Here is a 17,801-nt window from a genome sequence, read left to right as displayed (position 1 = left end):
CCCCTTCTCTATCATATTCCACCTTATTTCCATCCTTGGAATAGAATATTCACTTTAGTAAAGATCCAAACTTCCTTATCTAAGACCCTTAGGGTCATATGTGTTTCAAGAATTCATACTTATATGGATTTTATAAAGATAGTTCAGTGCCATTATTTTAACAAATTTATTTTATTTTATGCATTTGAAAGGCAGAGTGACAGAAGAGAGGAGAGAGAGAGAGAGAGAGATTTTCCACTTGCTGTTTCACTCTCCTAATGGCCACTACAGCGAGGGCTGAGCCAGGCTGAAACCAGGAGCCAGGACCTCCACCTGGGTCTCCCACCTTGATGACAGGTGCCCAAACACTTGGGCCATCTTCCACTGCCCTCCCAGGCACACTAGCAGGGAGCTAGATAGGAAGTGGAGCAGCCAGGACTAGACCCGCTCTCTGTATGGGATGCAGTCATCTAAAAGCAGCAGTTTAAGCCCCTGTGCCCCAACATCAGCCCTTCGGTACCTTTATTAATGTATTACAAGCACTGCAGTATGATCTGGGGCAAGACTACATAACCAAATACTTTAGCATGTCTTCAGCAAGACATAAGTATTCTCAATAATTGGGATAAGTAGAAGCAACGAACAGCCTCACATCAGAATAGGTCGTGTTTGCCACCAAGTGAGTTTGCTATAGATTTTTAGAAGAATGATCAGATTTCAAATCTTGTCAGATTTTGGAATTGCAGCTAAAGGATTGTAGAACTGTACAACTACTCAGTTCAGTAGTGACTCCATTTGTAATGTGAGTGACTCCATTAGTCCCTCCAAGAGGTTCATCATTGCTGGTTGACTTACACTGAATTGGTTTTCCTGTGGACTTCTACTGTATTCATAATAAAACACCACAGCAAATAAAATAGACACCAAGTGTCATTATTGAAGAATACTTTTGCTTCCTCTTCTGCTAAACAGTGTCTGTTAATGGCAGTAAGAACAAGTAGTTGCCTCCATCTAAACCATCAGTATGACCAAAGACAGAGAGATAGATGCAGGCTGGGTTTAAGATGGTCATTGATATGGAGAAAATTGTAACCCATAATGTCATATGTTGAGTTCTAACCCACTGTGTGACTGTATTTGTACATAGGATCTATAAGGAAGTAATTTAGGTTAAAAGAGGTCATAAGAGGTCAAAAAGATTAATGCGCTATATATAAGAAGAGATACCAGAGAGCTAGAACTTTCTCTGTCTCTTGCCCCCCCCCCCACACACACACAGTCTCTCCACCCTCCCCACACGTTGAAAGGACACAGAGAAAAAGGTGACTATCTTAAAGCCAGGAAGAGAAACTTCACCAGGAACCAAATCATCAGCACCTTGATCTTGTACTGCCCAGCTTCCCAAACTATGAGAAATAAATTTCTCCCATTTAAACCACTTGGGCTGTGGTGTTTTGCTATGGTGGTTGAAGCTGACTGACACTTCTCTAGTTTTATTTCTCAGCCTGGCTGTGTTTCCAGATTTCATTAGAAACAGTTATGAGTCTTACTCATGAAAATTTTGTTTAGGGCACACAATACAGTGCCTAGATAGGGAACATTTATTATACATGAAGTTCAGCATTAGATCTAAATTCTAGACTGCCACCAACTAGATGGATGAACTTGGACATGTCACTTCCTTTCTCTACAGTTCAGTTTCTCAATTGTAAAAAGAGTATGGGCGGGTAATGTCTCCATTGCCTTCCTGCAGTGACTTTCTAGGGGATTGAGAATTTAACCACACCCAGGTTCCATTTCCCAGCAATGCTTTTTGGCAAAGCCAGGAAAGAACTCAGGAACTATTATTCCCACTCCAACCCCAAGATGATTTTTATTGCTCTCACACTTACCTCTAGGGTGTTAGCAAGATCGATGGAGCTGTTTGTGTTTCTCAGATGGAAAAGCTTCTCATGAGTGTCCTTGCAGCTTGATTGTGGTTAGAGCTACTCCATACAGTGCTGATGGCCTGCACTTCTGAAAGATGCTGAGGCAAATACAAATTACAGTGGGTCAATTTGGGGGTAGGAAGTAATTCTTCCCCAGATGCCCATCTGGTGTTCTACCATGGGATTCAGAGGCCAAGATCAGGTAAATGTCATTCTCTATATCAATGAACTACATTCCTAGCAGAGGCCAGGGCAAACAAAGAGACATAAATACACAGAAATGGCTTCTTCCATCAAAAGAACATTTGTTCTACTTTTGCATCTTCCCACACTTCTTTTCAGGAATGCCTAAGCTGGGATGGATTCTGTGAGTTGAGCAGAGGCATGACTCCATGCTCTTGGTTCTTCACAGCCCATTGCTGCTTTCCTATTTCCCATTCTTTTAAAAAATATATTATTTATTTATTTGAAAGGTAGAGAGAGACAGACAAACTAACACAAACACAGGGAGGGACAGAGAGAGACAAGAGAGACAAAGAGAGCTTCCATCTGCTGGTTAACTTCCCAAATAGCTGCAACAATTGGGGCTGGACCAAACTAAAGCCAGAAGTTAGGAATTCCATCCAAGTCTCCCACATGGGTGGCAGGAACTCAAGTAGTTGGACCTTCATTTGCTGCTTCCCAGGAACAAAGAAGGAAGCTGGATTGGAAGCAGAGTAGCCAGATCTGAAACATGCACTCAGATACAGGCTGCAGGCATCCCATGCAGCTGCTTAATTTGCTGTGGTACAATGCCCATCCTCCAACTCCCATTCTTATCTTCAGCTCTTCTCTATTCTTATACCAACTTCCTTATCTCCAAGTGTGACTGCATTGTCTTCTCTTTTCTCTTCTTTCTGACACATCAAAAGGCTAATAACCCCATAAAAGGAAATGTTTAATTTTACCATCAGGACACAAATTTCAATATAGTTAAAATAACCATTATAGTTGGCATTCTTTAAGTTAGGTCCTAAAAACACAGACTTATTTCTACCAGTGGTTTCCTACTCTTCGTGTTCATCAGACTTACCTGAAAAGTTTACCAAAATACAGATTTCTATGCATTTGGCATTTGGCTCAGTAGTTAAGATGCCTGCATTGCATATTAGAGTGCCTGGGTTCAACTCCACATTCTGCTTTTCATCTAGCATCCTGCTAATGCACACCCTAGGAGGCAGGCAGTCATCAGGCTCAAGTACTTTTGTCCCTGCCACCCTTGTGGAAGACCTAGGTGGAGATCTGAGCTCCTGGCTTTGGCCTGGACCAGCCCTGGCTACTGCAGACATTTGATGAGTGAACCAGCAGATGTAAGCTCTGTCACTCATTCTCGCTGTCTCTCTTTCAAATTAATTAAATCATAACTTTAAAAACACAGATTCCCAGGCCAAATTGAAGACACCTGTAGTCAGAACCTGTAGGAGATGGTGCCCCAGTTCTGAATTTTAACAAGCGCCCCAGGACTCCTTAGGCAGTTAGCCTGTTATTAGTCATTTGGAAAATGACTCAGAGAAGCAGAAACTTCATGCCTGCAATCTTGATTTTGGTATTAATTACAAAGCTGCTGTAGATAACAAAAATATAATCCCAACTGAATTAATAGAAATGGCAGATTGATTTTAAAGGCATGGGAGTTGTTCATGAAACACCAAGAAAGAACACAGTTAGTCTCAAGAACAACCAGAAAGTTGCCTTCTAGACCCTTTCTGTCTTATTTCCGGACTGGGCTCTGAATATCTACAGGGCTTTTCGGCCTCCCCTCAGACAGGCTTCCTCTTTTCTTCAGGGGCAGGTTGTAACTGCCATCACTTCCAAGGGCTATAGGTTTTAGTCCGCATACTCAGTTAATGTTCTCTTCTAATGTCTGAATTCTCATAGAACTATTGAATTTTGCTTGGAGCCATCACGTGTACACCTTCCACAACACAAAGACAAAGACACACCACACACACACATGCACACACACACACACTTTCTCTCTCTCTTTCTCTCTCCCCCTCTCCCTCACTCTCTCTCTTTCTCTCTCTCTCTCTCTCTCTCTCCCCCATGCACTATGGCACACAGTATACTAGAGGGCTTCTGAATCTCCCATTTTTATATCAGGTGGCTTCTTTGGTTGGTTATAATGACTGGAATGAGGCTGACATGGAAACTCTCTTGGTCATCCTATAAATTTAGTTGAGTTCTAGCAATTCTCAGACAAGTGTGAGTCAGTTGAAAGGAGAAATACCACAAGAGCCAAAAAGATAGGTGTGTACTACAATATATCTCTCTTAGTGCCTATTATAGTGCTTTGCTCCTAATAAATGCTTAATAAATAGTCATTAGATAGAGTACTGGGCCAGAAGGCCAGAAGTGGTCCAAAGACTTGATTTCAAGTGACAATACCAACATTATATAAATATCAGCTTCTAAATCATTTTCTTCATTTAAAGAATGGAAATAACAGTTATTTGGTGAGAGGAAAAAATTCAAAATTATACACACCAACATATGTAACACACACATACTCTTAATTTACATACGGAATTATCAAAAGCCACGAATAACTCCATAAATATTAAGTACTACTTTCAATGATCTAAAATATATCTTTTGTCAATACCTCCCCATTCATTATTAAAAACTCATATACTTGATTTAATAAGATTATTTGTTCATGGGAATTTCAATAGAAACCTAGAGTCTATCTTGCTTAAGGATGTTGACATTAAAGTTGTCAAGTTTAAATGTCACACTTGGATTGAAACTACTAATAGGAATAGTTACTGAACACACCATGCTAAGCTTTTCACATACATTGTCTCATTCAGTCCTTTGAATAGGCAATGATAGTATATCTATTTTACAGAAAAAAAGTTGAGGTTTGCTGAGGTTTACAAAGATTAGATACCTTGTCCAAGGGCAAATAGATAACAAATACTGGCACTTAGATTCAATTCAAAATCTCTCAACACATCAAGTGTATTTGGTTTTGTCTTTCTTAACCTGTTACAGAAATTTCTATATTAACTAGAAACCCATTATTTCTAAGATTCCCCCTATACCTTACATTAAGATATAACTAATCTGTCAGTATCATTTTAGCTAAGCTTTTTAAAATGGCACACAGTTCATCCTCCAGGCTGAGGCAGGAAGTGTTCCTCACTGAATTATTCTTGAATTTGATTCTGATGTATTTTTAATCGAAAAACACTGCGTTTAGACTAAAGGCAAAAAAGTAAATAGAGAAATCTGTTTGTAAGCCAGATGTAAATGGAAAATGACTCCAAAAGAGCACATAGTGATTCAGCTTATAAATTGCCAACAAATAAATCCACAAAATTTTGGTTTTAATTTGTATCACTTCTGGGATTCTTGTCCTTGTGTCCCAGGTTTTCTCTTCTGTTTCTCAACTGTTTATTCCTTTACTTAGGTAGAATTTCAGTCTGGATTTTAAAATAAAATCAAAGTCCTATGATATTTTATAAACATTGTATAATGACTTTATGCATCATAAAGTCATTGAATCATAGACTTTTAGAGCCAGAATGAATCTTAGTTATTATCTGGTATAATCCACTTAGTGTTTATAGAGGACAGACTGAGATCTATCTGGAGAGAAAAGGTCACACAGTAAGTTAGTATTCTTCCATCCACAAAGAACTTGAGAGAACACACTGACCTAGAAGTCAAGCAACCATAGTAACATTGTTAATTATAATAAATCAATTTCTCATTCTTTTCTCAGTTTATTCATCTGGGAAGAAAATAAGAATGTGTTAGATGATCCCAAAGAGGATTCACCTCTAATGTAATATTTCTTAATTTTCTCAAGCCTTAATAGACATGCAATTATTTCACACATAGATTCGCATCCATATTGACATTTCTTTTTATGTTTGAATATTCATACTACAATTCCAAGTTAATTCAACATTTAAAAACGTGAATTTATTGACAAACAGGAAATTATTTGGTAGACTAGTTTTCATGCTTAACTTCAAACTCAAGCTCAGGCTATAGAAGTTATCCATATTACTTGGTCTCTCTAATTTCTTTTGAGTAACATAGTCTTCCTGTCTAGTTCCATTAGACACTGCTGAGAACAAGACACAAGATAATAAAAGGACAAGGTGTTAGATTGTTTGGATGCCTTAAGAAAAATGGGAATATAGTGAAATAATACAAAATTATTTTACAAAGTATCTCAGAGCAAAGCCATAGCAGACCTCAGGAATGGCTGCAATCAAGGACTTGAAAGCCATGACACGGTGGCAAAAACAATCTAAATGAAAGATCCTGGTGAACAAGACCCCAGCAGAAGGAACAGGCCACCAAGGAGGGAGGCACCTTTCTCCAAAGGGAGGAAGGAACCTCCACTGTGATACGGCCTTGACTAAACAAGTTCAGAGCTGGTGAACTCAAGGGGCTTCCATAGCCTAGATAGCTCATGGCAAGAGCCTTGGGTGACAGCTGACATCATAAATAAGAGTGCCAATTGTTAAATTTACAACGGGAGTCACAGGGTACATGGTCCCCATGTAGGATCTCTTTTCTGCTTTTCTCTAGGAAGGGTTTTGCTGTTCTTTCACTGTGATCCAATTTTCTCCAATTTGGAAAGCAGAGCTGCCAACACTAATGATGATTTGCATGCTAATGTCTCGGCCTACAAAGAGACTGACTTAGTTCTTAGCCCAAAGATTAAAAAATATCAGAGAGAAGTGACTTAGCCCTGGTTTGGGTTAAGTGTGCCCGCTCCTGAACTAAACAACTGGATTCAATGGTTAGGGTCATGTTGCTCTAATATAATGACTCTTTTGACAAGCACACAGACAAGTAAAGGGGTTCTTAGCAAATTATCCCTAAGCTTTCATTCTACCTGCAAATTTTGGGTTCCATACATACAAAATTAGTATTTGCAGTCAGCAGGGAAAGCATTATTTTCTGGAATGTTGAAATCATTAAACTACAAAAGTGAGCTTGAGATAATACTGCAATGAAAAACTCAGTGTCCTGGTTGGAAGTTCAACATGAAACAAATTTCTACTCATATTTCATATGCTAATATGCTGAGGATTATTTACAACTAAACCTCTAAATAAAAATATTAATTCAATGTATTAAAAGCAATGCTTTTGCCAGCGCCACGGCTAAATAGGCTAATCCTTTGCCTAGCAGCACCGGCACACCGGGTTCTAGTCTCGGTTAGGGCACTGGATTCTGTCCCGGTTGCCTCTCTTCCAGGCCAGCTTTCTGCTGTGGCCCGGGAGTGCAGTGGAGGATGGCCCAAGTGCTTGGGCCCTGCACCCCTTGGGAGACCAGGAGAAGCACCTAGCTCCTGCCTTCGGATCAGCGCGGTGTGCCAGCCGCAGCACGCTGGCCATGGCGGCCATTGGAGGGTGAACCAACAGCAAAGGAAGACCTTTCTCTCTGTCTCTCTCTCTCACTGTCCACTCTGCCAGTCAAAAAAAAAAAAAAAAAAAGCAATGCTTTCACGAACACACATTTTTAATTCATAACAATTGACAATGACAGAAAAATAGAATTTATTTTCTACAGCTATATCTTCAACACTTTCAGTTTCAAGTGAAATGGCAAATACTTGTTTTCACTTTCAAAAATATTAGCAGTGGGACTTATATATTTCTTGCACTCCTCTACAACTTACTGAAAGCTTCCTCTTGGTTTTCTCAACTTATTTTTTTCCTCCACCCAGAGGTATACTCACAGCCTATGACCACAGTGTTGTTAGTGGTACCAAAGCATTCATGCTTTCCAGTAACACCAACTCTTCTGAGTTGTGTGGGTTAGAGCAGCCCCCAAGCAGAAGTTGGATTAGGGTTAAGAGGAGACAAGGAGACGAATATCATTTCCTTGTACAAACAGTCACAATATTTTTCTCCTGGTAATAAAGTGATGAGAAAGGAGGGTTATATCCTGAATAATTACCAGTTGCTTTGAAATAACATAAACCAAACATGAGACATGTTTTACTTTCCTAGAGATACAATAAATTAAATGTTTCTGGCTTATTTTTAAAAGTGAGAGAGAGAATGCATCAGGTTGCTGACTTTTCAGAAACAGGTTGAAATGCCTTTTAAATTTCTTAATGACAGCTGTAGAAAATCAATTTTATTTCATTTTGCAATTTAGACAATTACAGAAAATTAATGTTCTTTCTTGCATTTTGAAGTCAATCTGTTAGAGACATTTCTTTCATACGTGAAATGACTATTTACTAGGAGCACCTCAGATGTGTTCTCATTCTGAGAAACTACAGTTTGGATACTGGTTGAGTTAATTAAAGCTGAGTTGATAGAATCATAGCAGGTGAATTGTTATAGTTTTGGTGCATGCATTAATTCTCATGATAAGTTTACTACTTTATGTAAATATTTTTCTGTAACAAATATTTTATCAAATGCATTTAATTATAATAATAAATTTAGGGGTTGGTGCTGTGGTGTAGCAGGTAAAGCCACTGCCTGTAGTGCCAGCATGCCATATGTACGCCCATAGGAGATCCCTGGCTGCTCCACTTTCAATCCAGCTCTCTTCTATGGCCTAGGAAAGCAGTAGAAGACGGCCCAAGTCCTTGGGCCCCTGCCCCCACATGGGAGACCCAGAAGAAGCTGCTGGCTCCTGGCTTCAGACTGGTGCAGCTCCAGCTACTTATCATCTGGGGAGTGAACCAGCAGATGGAAAACTCTCTCTCTCTCTCTCTCTCTGCTTCTCTGTAGCTCTTTCAAATAAATAAATAAATAAATTTTCCAAATAATAATAATCAATTTAAGGGTATAAGCCAATCACATTTGGGACAATGAAAATAAAATTTTTAATGCTATAATAAAGTTCGTCTCTCCCTTTCAGTAAGCTAATTGAGGTACAGATCCCATTCTTTTAAAGATTAGATGAAGGTTAACAGATTAACACAGATTTACTTAAATTCTGTGGCAAATGATGATTTGCAAACACTCACTATCCTTTTATTTTGTCTCCTTAATTATCAACTAAAATTACTCCATTTGCCATCCTCAAAAGCTCTTGTGTCAACAGCTTATCAGACTTTCAAGCTTCTTTCTTAAAAAGGAAAAGAAAAATAGCCTTGTAGCCTCAGGCTTCAATTTTCATTTTAATCTGGGTTAAATCAAAGATATTTGAACATAGATGACAATTTATTTCTACAGATCTATAAAAATGACAGAAAATTTAGAGAACATCTTGCTCAATTCAACTAATTTTACAAAAAATGAAAATACAAGAAAAAAAACAGAAATAATCTATTAAAATTGCAGAGCAAATTAGCACCGAAGTTAGACCCAGGAATCCAAGGCTCTCCTGAGTCCCGGATGCAAATTCTAGCTGGTACAGGCTTCTTTAAAAGTCATGTTTCATTAGACAAAACAGAGCAGAGTGGGGTGGGCTCCTTTTAATTTCATCAGAATATACAAAAATCATTGATTACTAGGTTTTTTAAACACATAGTCGCACTGTCTTCAAGGAGACCAAGTAGACACTTATGAAAGATAAAATAAAACGTAATTTATTTCTAATTAGAGTAACAGAAGGAAATAGTGGTGCACTTATCTAAAATAAACATCAGAAATATGTTTACATAAGCATCTCTGTCAATTTTTACCACTCCTCAAAAATTGAATACTAGTTTAAAACACAAAAGAGGACAGGTATAGCTGATGATGCGCAGAAAGGGACAAACAGGAGGAACCAATGGTGCTGAAGGCAGTCTTGAACAAGGCTGGTTTATAATTGCTAGGCTTGCAATTACAATTGTTGGGTTCTTATAGTGAGAGATTGTGTAGAAGGAGCAATGTGACAATGTGACAACTTCAGTATGTCTCTGGTTACAATCTGATTCACATTTATAAAGATAACTTAAAAATAATTTCCTAAGTATGGCAGGAATCAAGATTTTCAACATCCTTATTTTCCACAGCTTGTTGATTTTCTTTCTTTCTATTGTATGTAACAATATTAGTCAGATTCCAATATTTCAGACCAGTTCAGTCTTTGTGGGCCATAATTAAAAACTTAGCTATTAAGTACCGTAAGTTGCTTGTCTTTATACAGATAGGATGTAGGAGAATGCCATATTTCCTATCAAGGATTATATCAGGCAAGAGTGATATGTGGGTATCAGCAAAATACTAATGAAAAATTAGGGAGAAAAAGAAGAAAATTTTGCATATTTTGATGAAAATCTAGTGATAAATTCTGATCTTCAGAAAATAATAAGTTCTTTGCAATGAATGAGAAATTATGGCTTTTACCTGTTTAGATAACTTATTCTTCTTTACTAACAAACATTTTAATATGTTTGGCAATAATTCTCACTGAAGTTGAGAATTAAATTATTAACTTTAAGGCCAATACAAAAAGAAAATGAAATGGTTTGCTCAGTTTTCTTTGGATGATAAAGGAAGCTCATATAATACCAATTAGAAACAAAAGACATTCAAAAAGTTTTCAGTCACAAGAAATTTGGATAATTTAATAAACAATAACACTGAAAACAATAAATGCATGACTTTTTATAGAGGCCAAGTGTGAAAAAAGTGAAGCATAAGACTTAAAGATGAGAGGTCGGTGCTGTGGTACAGCAGGTTAGCACCCTGGCCTGAAGCACTGGCATTCAATATGGGTGCTGGTTCAAATCCCAGCTGCTCCACTTCCCATCCAGCTCTCTGCTATGGCCTGGGAAAGCAGTAGAAGGTGGCCCAAGTGCTTGGGCCCCTGCACCTGTGTGGGAGACCAGGAGGAAGCACCTGGCCCCTGGCTTTGGATCTGTGCAGCTCCAGCCATTGCAGCCATCTGGAGAGTGAACCAACGGAAGGAAGACCTTTCTCTCTCTCTCCCTCTCACTGTCTGTAACTCTACCTCTAAAACAAAATAAATAAAAAATATTTTTTTAAAAAAAGTAAATATTATATTGGGGCCGGCATTGTGGTACAGTGAATAAGCTGCCATCTGCAGTGCCGGCATCCCATATGGGTGCCGATTCGAGTCCCAACTGCTCCACTTCCAATCCAGCTCTGTGCTATGGCCTGAGGAAGCAGAGGAAGATGGCCCAAGTGCTTGGGCCCCTGCACCCGCTTGGGAGACCCAGAAGAAGCTCCTGGCTCCTGGCTTCAAATCAACACAGCTCTGGCTGTTGCGGTCATTTGGGGAGTGAACCAATGGATAGAAGATCTCTCTCTCTCGATCTCTCTCTCTCTCTCTCTCTTTCTGGCTCTACCTCTCCCTGCAACTCTGTCTTTCAAATAAATAAAATAAATCTTAAAAAAAGACTTAAAGATGGTTCTTTCTATAAGAGGCCAAAAAATCTTTTTTGTTAGGTCAAGACAAGTGTCCCCATTGGTCACAGAGACTGAAAACATGCTTCCTCCTGTTATGAGCTAAGAGAACAGGATGTGCAAGCTGGTCTTCCCAGTAAGGGATAATACTTGTCTGGCACATTAAAGAAAATTGGAAGTTATTTTGGAGAGTCTATAAATAATTTGGCAAAAAGTTTGTCATATTTTTCTTAATACATAATTATAAAATAATAAAATAGCATATTAAGAAAATGTACTACATTTAATAAAATTGTCTAAGTATTTTCTGAAATGAAATTTTGTCAATGAATTTAAAATTTTTAATTCAGATTATACACTGGAAATGGCTGTTGGTCAATTACTGACAAGATCTCGTAATAATGAGCTCTTTAATTTTTTTAATTTCATTTCACTTTTTAAAAAGGTATTTATTTATTTTCATTTTATCTGAAAGACAGAGAGAAAGAAATACCTTCCACCTTTAGTTCATTCCCCCAAAAGCCTGCAACAACCAGGACTGCCTCAGGCTGAAGCCAGCAGCTAATATCTCCATATGGGTCTCCCACATGAATGACAGAAGCCCAACTTCTTGAGCTGTCACCTGCTGCTTCCCAGAGTGCACAATATTAGGAAGGGGAACCAGAAGTGGTATAGCCAGGACTTGACTGACACACTCCAATACAGGATAAGGATATCCCAAATGGCATCTTAACTGCTCTGCCAAATGCTTGCCTCTCATTTAATTTTTGACAAATAATAATTACATGAATTTATTGGGTACAATTTGATATTTTAGGACACATTTATGTTATGGAAAATTAAGTGAATTTGCATATCTATTACCTCCAGCAGTTGACATTTGTTTGTGGTAAAAACATCTAAAACTCTTTTAGCCATTTAAAATATACACTTTGTTAACTATGGCAATTGTGCTATACAATAGAATTTAATCCTCCTAATTCTCACTCCTCTTTCCTCATTCACATCCTCCTTTCAAATTCCTGATAATCATCATTGATGACAAACATTTACAAAAGTAGATGACAAAAAAAGTAAAGCCACTTTTTTCACAACCACCTAAATATTTAAAACAACTAAGATTACATTAAAAAGGAGCTAAGAACTTTACAGTAGATTCCATTAACAAAAGTAAAAGTGAATTGTAAATGGGTTTGAATGCAGAACACCTATTTTCATATCTCAAAATTGTGGCCATAATTAATTTCAGATGGTATTCGCATTGTTGAAGCCATAACACTGGAGATAGCTCAGGCTCCAGGAAGGTTTGTTAGTCACAGCTGTGTGTTTCTGGATATTTGATCCACCGATGCTGAGTAAGGAAGAACTCAAGTGTTGAAATGTCTGAAACTCTTGGATACTTACCATTTAAGCCCAGAGAGTGTTGAGATGCCTAGAGCTCTCAAAGAGAGGCTACAAGGGCAACCAAGTGCAAAGGTTCATGATGAGTTGACATATGCTTTTTCTTTCTCAATAAAGTCTCTCCTCCCAGCCTCAGATCCTTGCCCTGCAATATGTAGCAGAGAGTGAGCTCTCAATGCTTATCTTCTAAAGGGCTCTCTAGCTTCAACCAGATAATAAAACTTCCTAGTTTTCTGCAAACCAAGTTAGTCTTCACTCTCATGAAAGAACCCCAAAGAGCCATGCAAACCAGAAATGTGGATGAAGGAAGTTTCTGGACTTTCTCTTCAGAGTATACTAACAGAGAGACCTGCACACAGGGAACACGCACAGATGGCAAGCTGACCTTCATGTCTTCCCACTTCCTCACGTGGACATGACCTTGCAGCTCAGGTGAACAGCTCACCATTGCCCAAAAATACAGAATTTACTTACCCCCTCCCTGTTCCTTCTCGAACAACTCGTTCTCTAAGCTCAGGCACCAATGTCATCTACATAAGAAGCTCTCCCTATCACTATCTTCTGCCTTCCCACTCCCACAGTCACTCTTTAATCCCCATAGCACCTTAGGCATTTTTATAAATACTTAGCACATTGTATTTTAAAAAAAAAAAAAAAAAGGTTTTATTTGCTTGAAAACTGACTTACAGAGAAAGAGACTGAAAGACAGAGATCTTCCATTCACTGGTTCACTCCCCGAAAGGCCGCAACGTTAGGGCTGGGCCAGGCTGAAGCCATGAGCCTGTAACTCCATCCAGATCTCTCATGTGGATGGCAGAGAACCAAGCACTTGGGACATCTGCTGCTGCTTTCCCAGGCACATTAGCGGGGAGCTGGGACTCCAAGCAACACCAATATGGGGTGCTGGACTCGCAGGCAGCAACTTTAACTCAACTGCACCACCACGCCAGCCCCAGCACATTGTACTTGATTACTTGTTTTTGTGTTTTACTACCAAGAAGAGAACTCCTTATTGTATCCCTGAAGGATCAAGGAAACTTTTAATGAAAAAGTAAATATTACTTTCTCCATTTAACTAGCACAAACCCATCTCTCATTTCTAGGTGAATCACACTTCTGCACCCAAAGAATATCTGTACACAGTTTCATTTTTTTCTTGATCCTGACATTTTTCCAATCTTGTCTCCTGATTTTCCTCGCTGACTGGAGCAGCCCTCAAACTCGGGAAAGCGTCAGACTTCTCGGGATGTAAATGGCACTTGCTACTCTGCTGCCCCCTAGAGGACCTTGGCCAGCATAGACAGACTATTATATAGTGCTGTTTTTACAAAGCAAGGAATTTCATTAGGGAAGCATCCAGGCAATGGATGGGCCTGTGAGAACTGAAAGATGTTTTTCTCCAGAAACAGTTGTAAGCAATGACTATAATAAGAGGTTAAGTGTCAAGGCTGAAACTTTCTCAGCATTTGGAGCTTATTTCTAAGGAGCATCTCTAGAGGATTTCGTGATAAACTGATGTCAGGTAGGCTTCCTCACTGTCTAGACATTTCCTTTCTGGTGGCTACTTCACTTTTTCAAATAATTTTTCCAAGTATTCGAGCTCAGAAAAAGCATAAAGGAGAAAAAAATCTTAGACTAGTTTTTCTTGTCCTGAAGAGTGTTCATTGCTGTTGGATCCTTTCTAACAACACCCTTCACCAGAAAATGCCTGCAACTGCTCAAAAGTCTCTCATTAAAGCAATCACTGCACAGTGTAAAATATGTTCTGCATTACTATTATGGGAAGCATGAATCTTAAATAAATATCTTCTAGTGTTCGCAGCCGCCGCCGCGCCGCCGTCGCTCTCTAACGCCAGCTTCGCCTCTCGCTCCCCTAGCTCCAGCCGAAGGAGAAGGGGGGTAAGTGAGGAGGTCTTTATACCACGGCTCCTACAAAGCAGACTGCCCGCAAATCGACTGGTGGTAAAGCACCCAGGAAGCAACTGGCTACAAAAGCCGCTCTACTGGAGGGTGAAGAAACCTCATCGTTACAGGCCCGGTACTGTGGCACTTCGTGAAATCAGACGTTATCAGAAGTCCACTGAGCTTCTGATTCGCAAACTCCCCTTCCAGCGTCTGGTGCGAGAAATCGCTCAGGACTTCAAAACAGATCTGCGCTTCCAGAGCACAACTATTGGTGCTTTGCAGGAGGCAAGTGAGGCCTATCTGGTTGGCCTTTTTGAAGACACCAACCTGTGTGCTATCCATCCAAACGTGTAACAATTATGCCAAAAGTCATCCAGCTAGCACGCCGCATACGTGGAGAACGTGCTTAAGAATCCACTATGAAGGGAAACATTTCATTCTCAAAAAAATTTTTTTCTCTTCTTCCTGTTATTGGTAGTTCTGAACGTTAGATATTTTTTTCCATGGGGTCAAAAGGTACCTAAGTATATGATTGCGAGTGGAAAATAGGGGACAGAAATCAGGTATTGGCAGTTTTTCCATTTTCATTTGTGTGTGGATTTTTAATATAAATGCGGGGACGTAAAGCATTAATGCAAGTCAAAATGTTTCAGTGAACAAGTTTCAGCAGTTCAACTTTATAACAATTATAAATAAACCTGTTAAATTTTTCTGGACAATGCCAGCATTTGGATTTTTTTAAAATAAGTAAATTTCTTATTGACAGCAACTAAATGGTGTTTGTAGCATTTTTATCATACAGTAGATTCCATCCATTCACTATACTTTTCTAACTGAGTTGTCCTACATGCAAGTACATGTTTTTAATGTTGTCTGTCTTCTGTGCTGTTCCTGTAAGTTTGCTATTAAAATACATTGAACTATAAAAAAATTAAAAAATAAATAAATATCTTCTAAAAATTATTACAGAAAGAGCAGAAATCAATGAAGGGAATGCAGGTAGAGACATTTACGCATCACCAAGTATTCACAGTAAAACCTGCAGAGAAACAGGTCACACAGATTTTTTGCAATATTAATATTCCAGAACTGGGGAAATGCCTTACTTCTAAATTTGATGCCATCTAAACTTTAAATTAATGTAGGTGGCAGTCACTGAAGAATCTGCATATACAAGAATAACTAAGTACCCCAATACACACCAAAAGGATACTATGTATTAATAAAACTGCACTTCACTAAACTGACAAAAGGGAGCACACTTGAGACAGGAAGCAGAGGAAGTGCCTGACTACCTCACATGCCTCCTTCGTAGACACACAAGGACACATTTATGTGAGAAAAAAAACCGAACTGTTTAAAAATGAGCAGAGTCTAGCAATCCACATTTATACAAAGCTATGGTAAGAATGAAATAGCAAATAAAGCTCAAAATATTTGTCTAGTAGAAAGCATCCTGCAAAACAACAACCACAAAGTAGAGGAAATTGTACCCTAATACTCTGATGTGAATTCAAAATAATTAAACAAAAAATGTGCAGATATTGAAGAGTATTTCAAATCCAAAATCTAAAACCCAAGAATAAAAGCAGGCAAAGAAGCAGGAAAATCATGAAACAGATATAGACTAAACTTAGAAAAAAAGGAAAAAACAAGATTATCTCAAAATATATAACAAAGTACCCAAAGGAATTCATTTACATGAAAATAAGAAAATCATAACTGGAAAATCAGATTTTATGAAAATAACATTTACAGTAGCATAAAAACCTAAGAATAAGCCTAAGAAAATTTGTGTCACACCCTAACTGACCGTTGCAAAATATGGCTTAGAGAAACTAAAGAAGAACTTGTAAATGAAGATATAATACATTATAGATTGGAAGATACACTACTTTAAATTTAATCTTTTTTACAGTTATTAAATGTGCTTCTTCCAAAGTTAATCTATAGATTCAATACCTTCCCAATCAATTCCAGCAAGCATTGTATATGTGTGAAAACTGATAATAACTGATTCTAAAATTTATACAGAAATGCAAAAAGTCTAGAATAAAGGCTTAAACCTCCTGAAAGCCACAGTAGTTAAGATAGTGTGGCACTGCCTAAGGAGAGAGATATCAATCATACAATAGAAAAAACTGTCCATAAATGCATGCTCGTATGGGTATGTGGAGTCACTCGGCTTTCAACAAAGTACCTCTGTAATTCAGATGATAGGATACAATCTGTAGTAAATTGTACTAGGTCAATTGATAGTCATAAGCTAAAACAAAAACCCTTAAGCCTCACACTACACACAAAATTTAATTTGAGGCAGATCATAAATCTGAAGAGTAAAAGATAAAATAGGCTTGTGAAGAAAAATCAGACAGTACTTATATAATATTTAGGACAGGTGAAGATATTTTAATAAACCACAAGTAACAATAACCAGAAAAGAACTTGAGAAATGTTTTGTATAATTAAGAGCTTTTTTTTTATCTATGATATCATTATGAGAATGAAAAGATAATCTGTAAAATGAGGAAGATATTTATAACACATGTATAGATAAAGGATTTCTTTCTTTTTTAAAGATTTATTTATTTATCTGAAAGTCAGAGTTACAGAGAGAGGGAGAATCAGAGAGAAAGGTCTTCCATCCACTGGTTCACTCCCCAAGTGGTCACAATGGCCAGGGCTGAGCCAGGCCAAAGCCAGAAGCCAGGAGCTTCATCCAGGTCTCCCACATAGGTGCTTTTCTCAGGGAGCTGGACTGGTAGTGGAGCAGCTGGGACAGGAACTGGTGTCCATATGGGATGGCAGCATTGCAGGAGGCAGTTTTACCCACTATATCACAATGCTGGCCCCAAAGGATTTATTTCTGAAATACTTAGGGAACACCTACATAGTAATAAAGAAAAAATAAAAAGGAAACCAATTTGAAAAGTGAACAAATAACTTCAAGAGGCAACTTATCAAAGAAATACCAAGTAAGAATAAGAACAATCATTCAACATTATTAGATAATGCAAATTAAAATTCCAAGGAGATACTAGTGTACAAATGTAACTACCCAAATGACTACAAATAAAAGAGGTAGCAACCTACATGCTGATAATGATGTGGAACAACTGCAAATCTCGTGTCTTGCTGGCAAAAGTATGAACTGGCACAACAGTTTTGATCACAATTTGAAATTAGCTGCTATCTTCTGAATTGGAAATTCCATTTCTAGATATATACCCAAGGAACAAGGGCATATTTCCAATTA

At 38.3% G+C, this 17,801-nt stretch overlaps 1 pseudogene; it reads left to right on the top strand.

The window, feature by feature from the left end:
• LOC133751289 (histone H3.3A-like) overlaps nt 1–15,264 on the top strand; it is a 29,923-nt pseudogene extending 14,659 nt beyond the window's left edge.
• The last annotated feature ends 2,537 nt before the right edge of the window (nt 15,265–17,801 follow it).

The sequence above is a fragment of the Lepus europaeus genome, chromosome 2 (genome assembly GCF_033115175.1).
Source record: "Lepus europaeus isolate LE1 chromosome 2, mLepTim1.pri, whole genome shotgun sequence".
Taxonomy (NCBI): domain Eukaryota; kingdom Metazoa; phylum Chordata; class Mammalia; order Lagomorpha; family Leporidae; genus Lepus; species Lepus europaeus.
Note: the sequence above shows the minus strand (reverse complement) of the source record. Positions and strands in the feature narration are given on the sequence as shown.